The sequence below is a fragment of the Diadema antillarum genome, unplaced genomic scaffold (assembly GCF_040938485.1).
Source record: "Diadema antillarum isolate AM-2024a unplaced genomic scaffold, OU_Dant_1.0 seq00000298_RagTag, whole genome shotgun sequence".
In the NCBI taxonomy this organism is placed as follows: Eukaryota; Metazoa; Echinodermata; class Echinoidea; order Diadematoida; family Diadematidae; genus Diadema; species Diadema antillarum.
The window spans coordinates 927169-936288 of NW_027271321.1; the positions used below are offsets into that span (position 1 = coordinate 927169).

Sequence of the window (9120 nt, forward strand, 5' to 3'; positions counted from 1 at the left end):
AACAACATAAACAAAGCAAAACAAACTAAGACAAATCAACCCCCCCCCCCAAAAAAAAAAAAAAAAAAAACAGCAAGAAGATGTGTGTGGGTCACTTGAAGATTCTCATGCGATATAAACCTACTAGAGGAGTCGATTGGCTGTACTGATGGGTGAAGATGTGAGCAAATTTCATTGACTTTCTGAGCTTGTATTGGCAAAATATACACGAATTTCTCATCCCGGATGGAGCCGATGCTAATACGGACGTTCCGATGTCTTCACGGAGGCAACACGGAGTAGCCGGTGCCTACAAGGAAGGAATACGGATGCAACACGGAGTAGACGGTGCCGACAAGGAAGAGTTTGTATTGATTTCCATCCGTGATGTCCGGGATGAAAAATTACGCAAGCTCATTTTTTTTTTCGGCGGACATGCCGGATGATCAAGGATAATGTCGGATGACTTCACGAAGTCAACACGGTCATGCCGAAAATAGTACGGATGATCCCTGACCGACGATCCGTGGTCATCCGTGATGCAATCCGTGAAAGTGTAAAAGGGGCTTATAGCGACCAATTCTTCGCACTCGGCCGTGAAAAAAAGAGTTCCGTGTGTGTGTGTGTATGTGTGTGTGTGTGTGTGTGTGTGTGTGTGTGTGTGTGTGGTTTATTTTGTATGTGTGTGTGTGTGTTCCCGAAGACATCATCTCCCGAAACATAATTGCAAGTGAAAACATTTGCATAATTTTCCTTTGGTGCTAGTTTCTGGTTGCGGAAAGTGGGCGAAAAAAAAACAAATCCGCCTTTACAGTAAAGTTAAAAGGCGAACGCAGATGACATTCTATGGTATGTTGACAACATGAAATCATTTTTTTCTTTGTTTTGTTTCTTTTTCTAAGAATAACAAACAATAAGAACAGTTAACAGGGATCGACAAAAGCGGGATGGACAGCTGAAACAAGTTCTTCAGTCGAATTCCCGTTCGAAAACTGGACGGAATCTCTCCTCCCGCTCTAAAATTTTACAGGACGACATAAATTTTAACAATTATATTGCAACCATGACGAAGGCCGACGACCAGTTGAAGTAAATGCCGCAACAAAGTAAAAAGGTAAACCTGGTATTGAAATACACAGATTTGATTCAATGATGTGTCAAAGAACACAGAAATCAATGTATTCTATGCAGCTACAAAAATGACAGAAGTCAACGGAGTTTAACAAAGAAAGACAACCAGCTGAAATAAGTATAAGAATGTTAGTCTAGTTCCCGTTTGGAAGTCGGACAAAATCTCTCCACCTGAAGCTTAACAATTAATTCGATAACAGTCAAGTTTCCTTACAAGTCGTCGTAGCTACCATCAACCATCTTAGTGACCAATTCTTCGCACTTGGCCGTGAAAGAGAGTTTCGTATTTTACCGAAACCAAGACATCATCTCCTGAAACATAATGGCAAGTGAAAACATTCGCATAATTTTCTTTTTGCGCTGGTTTCTGGTTGCGCAAAGTGGGTGAAAAAAAATCCGCCTTTACAGTAAGGTTAAAAGGCGAATGCAGCTGACATTTTTGGTATGTTGACAACATGAAATCAATATCCCTTTTTTAGCATAACAAACAATGAGAACAGTCAGCAGGGATTGACAGCTGAAACAAGTTCTGCAGTCGAATTCCCGTTTGAACGCTGGACAGAATCTCTCCGCCCGCTCTAAAATTTTACAAGACGACATAAATGTTAACAATGATTACAACCACGCGAAGGCCGACGACCAGTTGAAGTAAATGCCGCAACAGGATAAATAGGTAAACACGTTGTTAAAATACAAATATTTGATTCAATGTTGTGTCAAATAACACAAAAAAAATCAATGTATTCTACAGCAAAAAATATGACAGAAGTTGTCGGAGTTTGACAACGAACGGCGACCATCAAATAAGTTTTGCAACGATGGTCAAGTTTTCGTTTGTAATAAACCGGACAAAATCTCTCCGCCGTGTTTCCTACGCGTAAAGACAAGATAATACAAATTCAATGTCTATCGACTGCGGTCAAGTCTCCTTTCACATCGCCGTAACTACCATTTGCACAAAAGACGGAAAGTCAGCCTGTTATTCACAATTATCTATAGCAGCGAGAATACTTCTTTTTTTCTCGTGAAAACACAAAACTTCCCATTCATTATCGTACTCGGCATTGCGAATCATATCACCCAGCGGATTAGCTGTAGCCACGCGTTTTGGACGTTGCTCGACGATGGAACAGAGACGGAATTTCGGTGGTACAGTAATGGTAATTCGTCGGGGACGATATGCGACGTTTTAGATCACACGGATAACAGGCTTTATGCTGTGACAAGTAAAGCTGAACAAAACATAAACTTGAACACGAACGGCATTGAAACGAAGCCATATAGTCAGAACGTCTCCCGACGGTTGAACAATGATTCGTCGGGAACGATATGCGACGTTTTTAACAAAAGAAACGCAAGGCACAATAGAAGCCGAACTTTGAAAATAGCTAGTAAGTCGGGACGAAGAGCGACGATTAGTGAAAGGGAATCCTTTCTCTATCGTCGCTTATCGTCGGGACGAATAAACAAAGGTATGAATAGAAAGTACGTGTATTCATATGCACGGTTGCTTATTCATATGCACGTGACGACTGTTCATATGCAAATCATCAAACATGCACAATGCGACATCGTCGCGACGAAGATATCTCTCTATCAGGTTTTTCTGTGGTGCCTTAGTAATCTCACATGATAAATCATGACTTTCCTTCTTATTTTCTACACTTCTATCTGAATTCACATGGAATACAGGTAATTTCCCATTCAAAGTACTAGACAGAACAGTAGTTACACTTTCCACTGCGTCAAAATGATTGCCTCCAGTGAACAGAATATATATGGCTCTCTCAGTTGTTACTTTGTTGTAGTATCCAGGTTTCCTTGCAGACAGTATTTGCCAATTTTCTGTTCGATCATCATACACATATATATCACGATCTAGCATATGTGCCATTGAGCTAATATCAGTGTGACCAGCCCATGTTCCTAAATCCATCAATTTCTCTTGAAGAACAAAGTCCCTGACACTCTGATATTTCACTGTGTCTATCACATTTTTAAATAAATCACCCGTTTCCAGTAAATGTGCCACATTGGATTTCCTGAGAATGAAATGGTTTCTTTCGCTGCCAGTAACTACATGAGCAATACTTCTGTAAAAGCAGTTGCCATCACCCATAACTCTCTTGATATTTACAGGTTTCCCAATATACAAACTTTCATTTCTATCCTCCATTGATTCATTGGCAGTACCACTGTAACTGAAATTCAATTTATTGCACAAAGACTGTTTGTCTACGTATGTAATCGGCACAAATTTGAAATTTCGATCTCTTCTTTCTGTTGTCTTTTCAACTGAAACAAATTCAACTTCATTCTCATTCCCATAGCCATCACTGTTTACATTTACTCTGTTTTTCTTTGTTTCATTTTGAGTCTTACAGCTATCACTGTTAGTTCCTTTAACATGATCACAATGTTTTGAAATGTTGCTATTTTGATCATTTGTATTCCTCCATGCAGTATTTACTGAGTTTGATCTCTTGGAGCCACTAGTTGTCAATGCATTTTTCTTAGAATTGGATTCTAATGCCAGACCGGTTAGTTCAAACTGAGTAGTACGTAAATCACATGCCATTGATTTTGCCAAATTCAAACAGTGTACCTGTATACCTTGCCATGATGAAATGCTAAGCAAGACACTGCATCCATCTTGTACCAAGTACCCATCATGACTTCTGGAATGAGAATCAAATACATAATAACCATTGTCATGTGTAATGATTGCAAATGTACTCTCAGCAAAATTCATAAGACATGCATCATATCTGCATAGTTCTTGTTCTAAGGCTTGGCTCAATGACAAAGCACCAAAATTTGACAAATTGTTTTGATTTCCATCCAACACTCCATATTTTGATTCAGCATAGGTTATTTGAAATTTTTCATCCAGAATATGAAGTTCCTTGGGTAATTCATCTATCATTACAAGCTCTTCATTCAGTGGTGAATCCTTCTTTATGTAATAATACAACTCATTCCCAAGTGTCAGAATCTGATCAAGATCACGAGATCTCATTTCGATTCCATTCTTGGTTTGGGTGTAGAGAACTGCCACAAGGGAATTACATGCACATTGTTTGCCAGCAGTGTAACCAAATCGTTGATCACCTTGATTAAAATTTCCTTGTGCGATTGTTTTGGTCATAGGATATGATTGCCTTCTACCACATTCAGAACTTGAGAGTGAAACATGCTTACAGACGCGTTCTTCAGTCTCTAAATCACTTGCAGCTGGTTCATCATCTAATACATGTACTATTGATTCCTGTACATCATATGAATTGTGGTGGTCAGCACTTTTCGCAGAATCATCATTCATTACTATGCAGTCAGATGGATTAGTAGTTTTTTCACTTTCAGGCAAGAATATTGATTCATTACAAACTTCAGCACACTGTGTAGCTGAAACAGGTCTCTGACATGGAGAGTGAACACTTACATCTGTACAAGAATTCACAGGGAACAATTCCTTCACTGATATTTGTCTGTCACTTTCAACATCTTTTCTTTCACTGTAACATGGGTTCAGTTCATGCACATTGTGCATTCTGTCACGTTTCACTTTGGAGATATCATTCGAGCTTGTGTTGTCTCTACTTGTGGAATTACTGTCCTCATGGTCAGATGTTTCATTCTTACACAACTTTTCATTCTTTGCTACATGTTCTCCTTCAGGAATGTCAGGTTTGACCTTTCCATTATTACGCACCTGTGAGTCAGCATTTTTTTCCGGTAGCACACTTTGTCTGTTGATCTTGGTGAAACGACCTTTCTTTCTTGGTTGCCGTGCATTTCCACCTCCATAGAGCCTGTTCACATTCCAAACTTCTTTTTCAATGTCTGTGGAAGGGACAGAGGCACATGTAGTCTGATCACCATTCGGTACGCAACATTCATTACTCATATTCGGAGTGCTTTTAGCCACATCAGCCCAACTTCTCTGTGTTTTTGCATAGATCTGCTCAGTGTATTTTGCCATCACATGAGGTGACTGAACACACTTTGAATATACATTCAATACAGATTCAGTATATACCTGCAGACTATCATTTCGTTCTGTGTCCAAGTTTGCATTCACATTTTGCTTCACGAGTTTACCAGGTTCTTTTTGCTTTGTTTCTGCATTTGATTTCTTGCCCTTGCTGGTCTTGGCTCTTTTCTGTTTTTCAAGATAGTAGGCTTTCATTGCTTTGCCAATGTAGGTCACACCAGGTTGGAGAGGCACACCATTTACTGATCTCACTGAGCTCTTGTTAAAGGTCTTGGTCTTGGGATTGTCAGTCATTGTTTGGGATGTAGTCACTTTTGTCTTCCTTGATTTCACAGTTATCCAACCATCATCCACTGCAGTTTCTAATGGCTGAAATTGGCTCTTGGTCAGATTTGTCATGAAAGTCGAATCTGATTCATCTCTCTCACAATCTGCTCTTTTCTGCACACACACATTTGTCATTTCTAGAATTCCATTGTCCTTTCTTTTCACATACCGGTACCTCTTTTTCAGTCTCTTGCTTGGTTTCCTTCTCTGGTTGCAGCTCTTGCATGATGAATGTGAAACATCAGCACCAGAATCTTCATCACCAATGTCTTTGAGAAGCTCGTATCTGTTGAAATGACAGGGAATGCCAATTTTGTCAAAGATGCGATGGGCAATATTATTGCTTCCACATGCTGAACATATCCAAATCAACCTTGCATCACACAGTCTAGCCTCAGAAATAGTTCCTGTACACATCACATGAAACTGCTTGCCACAATCCTCACATGGTACTCTGCTTTCATTTTCATTGATCACATTACAACATGCATCACATTCACTGACCTCTAGATTTCTCAAGTCACAACTATGGAGGATATCTAGGATATCACCAATAACATTCTTGAATTCACTTGCTTCCATTGTCAAACTACAGGGCTTTGAAAGTAGGTACCTATTACCAAATAAATGTACTGTTCAATCAATATATTCCTTGAATCACTATACTTATATGAATCAGGTCTACCCCTGGTACTCTGTATTGCAATTGACAACAAAATTGTAGAATTGTATTGCCTTGAAAGCTAATATATACGTGAACTGTATTACACTGTACAATGTACTTGCAATGAGGCTGTGACACCAGTCCTTATAATGTTTCTACCAACAGGTGGCGCTTCTTATCTACCGAGAAAAATTATTTGTACAAGGTGTGTTGTTTAATTAGTTACTACCAACAGGTGTCGCTTTTTGTCTGCCAAGAAAAATTATTTTGTGCAATGTGTGTATTCTTAATTGTTTTCTACCAACAGGTGGCGCTCTTTGTCTATTACCTGCTAGTAATGGCTACTGCGGCAATTTCAGGAATGCGATTATAGCACTCGCACCTTTGCTTATCTTTGTGTACACCTATCTTGCCACCAGAAGAAGACTTGTATTGTCTACCGCAATAACGTTTATCACATATAATGCTTTTGTCTTAAGATGGCGCTCTTCAATTCTCTTTTACCGTAAATTCCCCACTCAAGACACCGTTTCTGAAGTGATGCAAGACTATATTTCTATTTTTAAATTTTCAGCAAACTTCTCGCCTCCTGTAAGAGAATTCTCTTTCAATTATGATTCTCTTCAATTCTGATTGCTTTATAGTTTTCACCTCCTTTACAGAATGCACTCTTTATTCAACACTCCTTAAAACTCTTTTGTTAGATTTTGACTCTTTTTCTCCTCAATTCTGACTCTTCCTCTCTTATTACTCTTTCTCTCTTTGATTCTAACTCTTTCTGTCTTTGATTCCGACTCTTTCTGCCTCTGATTCTGAGACTCTCTCTCTCTGATTCTCTTTGAAATTATTTCAAGTTCTTTCAAGATGAGTAGGATCAAAGATTCAGGTTTGCTGAAGATTCAAATTCAGTTAGAGCAGATAGAGTTTTATCTTTGTAATCACAGTCTTCTATTTGTGCAACTTTAAATATCCCAGGTTGGTTCCCTTTTTTTTACAAATTTGCCTATTTCTAAAGTATGTAATAGCAATTTTATAAGATTGTATTTACTCTAATCAAGCCCGTTTTTTCTCTATCACAATTTATATCCCAAGACAAATTCACAAATGACAATGTTTTTTAGTACTCATACTTTCAGATCTCTGTTTCTCCCTAATATCACTCTTTCCTCTTTTTAGTGTAATATCACTCTTTGTATTTAATCTCCAATATTACTCTTAACACTTATTCTGCAATTCCACCCCTTCTACTTATTCAGTTAAATCACTGGTTGCACTTTTTGTGTACTATCACTCTTTGCATTTATTTATTATGACTCTCTGCGCTTCTGTTCCAGTTTATATACAGGGGTTTCACTCGTTTCTTGTTTTCTTGATTGTATGTATACTTTCCAATTTTCTTGTTATATACAGGGGTTTCACCTGTTCTCCGGTTTTCTTGTTATACACAGGGGTTTCACCTGTTCTCCAGTTTTCTTGTTTTTTCAGGGGTTTCACCTGTTCTCTCGTTTATATACTTTCCAATTTTCTTGTTATATACAGGGGTTTCACCTGTTCTCCGGTTTTCTTGTTATATACAGGGGTTTCACCTGTTCTCCGGTTTTCTTGTTATATATACTTTCCAATTTTCTTGTTATATATACTTTCCAATTTTCTTGTTATATACAGGGGTTTCACCTGTTCTCCGGTTTTCTTGTTATATACAGGGGTTTCACCTGTTCTCCGGTTTTCTTGTTATATACACAGGGGTTTCACCTGTTCTCCGGTTTTCTTGTTATATACACAGGGGTTTCACCTGTTCTCCGGTTTTCTTGTTATATACACAGGGGTTTCACCTGTTCTCCGGTTTTCTTGTTATATACACAGGGGTTTCACCTGTTCTCCGGTTTTCTTGTTATATACACAGGGGTTTCACCTGTTCTCCGGTTTTCTTGTTATATACACAGGGGTTTCACCTGTTCTCCGGTTTTCTCGTTTTTTCAGGGGTTTCACCTGTTCACCTGTTTTCTCGTTTGTCAGGGGTTTCACCTGTTCACCTGTTTTCTCGTTTGTCAGGGGTTTCACCTGTTCACCTGTTTTCTCGTTTGTCAGGGGTTTCACCTGTTCACCTGTTTTCTCGTTTGTCAGGGGTTTCACCTGTTCACCTGTTTTCTCGTTTGTCAGGGGTTTCACCTGTTCACCTGTTTTCTCGTTTGTCAGGGGTTTCACCTGTTCACCGGTTTTGTTTTACAGGGGTTTCACCTGTATCCTGTTTTGTTTTACAGGGGTTTCACCTGTATCCTGTTTTCTTATCCAGGGGTTTCACAGACCTGTAAAGAAAGAAAACAAAAAGAACATAAGCTTTGTTGAAATTATATTGTGGTTTCTGATCCTGCCTCCCAAAGTCAGGGGAAAATTATGCTGCCCTACGATCTAAAACTCTGAAATTTTCAAGTTTGACTGCACTATTACTAAGAGGTCACTATGGGTAACGAAATTATGGTGGCAAAATCAAACTGATGATATCTGCTCTTCATTTCTTTTTTTTTTTTTATAATATAACCGGGAGGGGTAGCCATTATATTAGAGCGGAAAAACTAATATCATTTTCTTCATTCACTCAAAGTTAGCTTTCGAAGTTACTTCCTTTTGTGACCTGAGGGAAGCATAATTTTCCGAGACTTTCTTACGCAATAACACTTGCTGTCTTCCAATATAATGTTTTGTCTTCTAGATCTCCTTTGACAATATATTCCTCATCAATATACATGTAGTATTACCAAAAGATGCATAAAGTTTTGACATATATCTGATGCAAAAATAAAAAAATAGATAAATTTGACTTCTGACTGGCAGGACACTAAATGTGGACTTCATCACTCTCATCAATTGTGAACAAAATTGACATAGCAATAAACAAATAATTGGGAACACATGACCTCAACATGACTATTTTTCCTCATCCTCATCAGCACACTTGATATAATGACCATGATCATGTATACCAATGTACCAAGGGTGACACGACATTTGCTCCAGTCTACATATC

General features: G+C 38.5%; 1 long non-coding RNA gene across 1 annotated transcript; it reads right to left on the reverse strand.

Annotated features, from left to right (window-relative positions):
• Positions 1 to 2752: 2752 nt before the first annotated feature.
• On the reverse strand, positions 2753 to 7871 carry LOC139730225 (uncharacterized). Its single transcript, XR_011710911.1, has 3 exons — positions 5607 to 7871; positions 4823 to 4953; positions 2753 to 3788 (listed from the first exon to the last, which is right to left on the reverse strand). It is a non-coding gene; the product is annotated as an uncharacterized lncRNA (long non-coding RNA).
• Positions 7872 to 9120: the final 1249 nt, after the last annotated feature.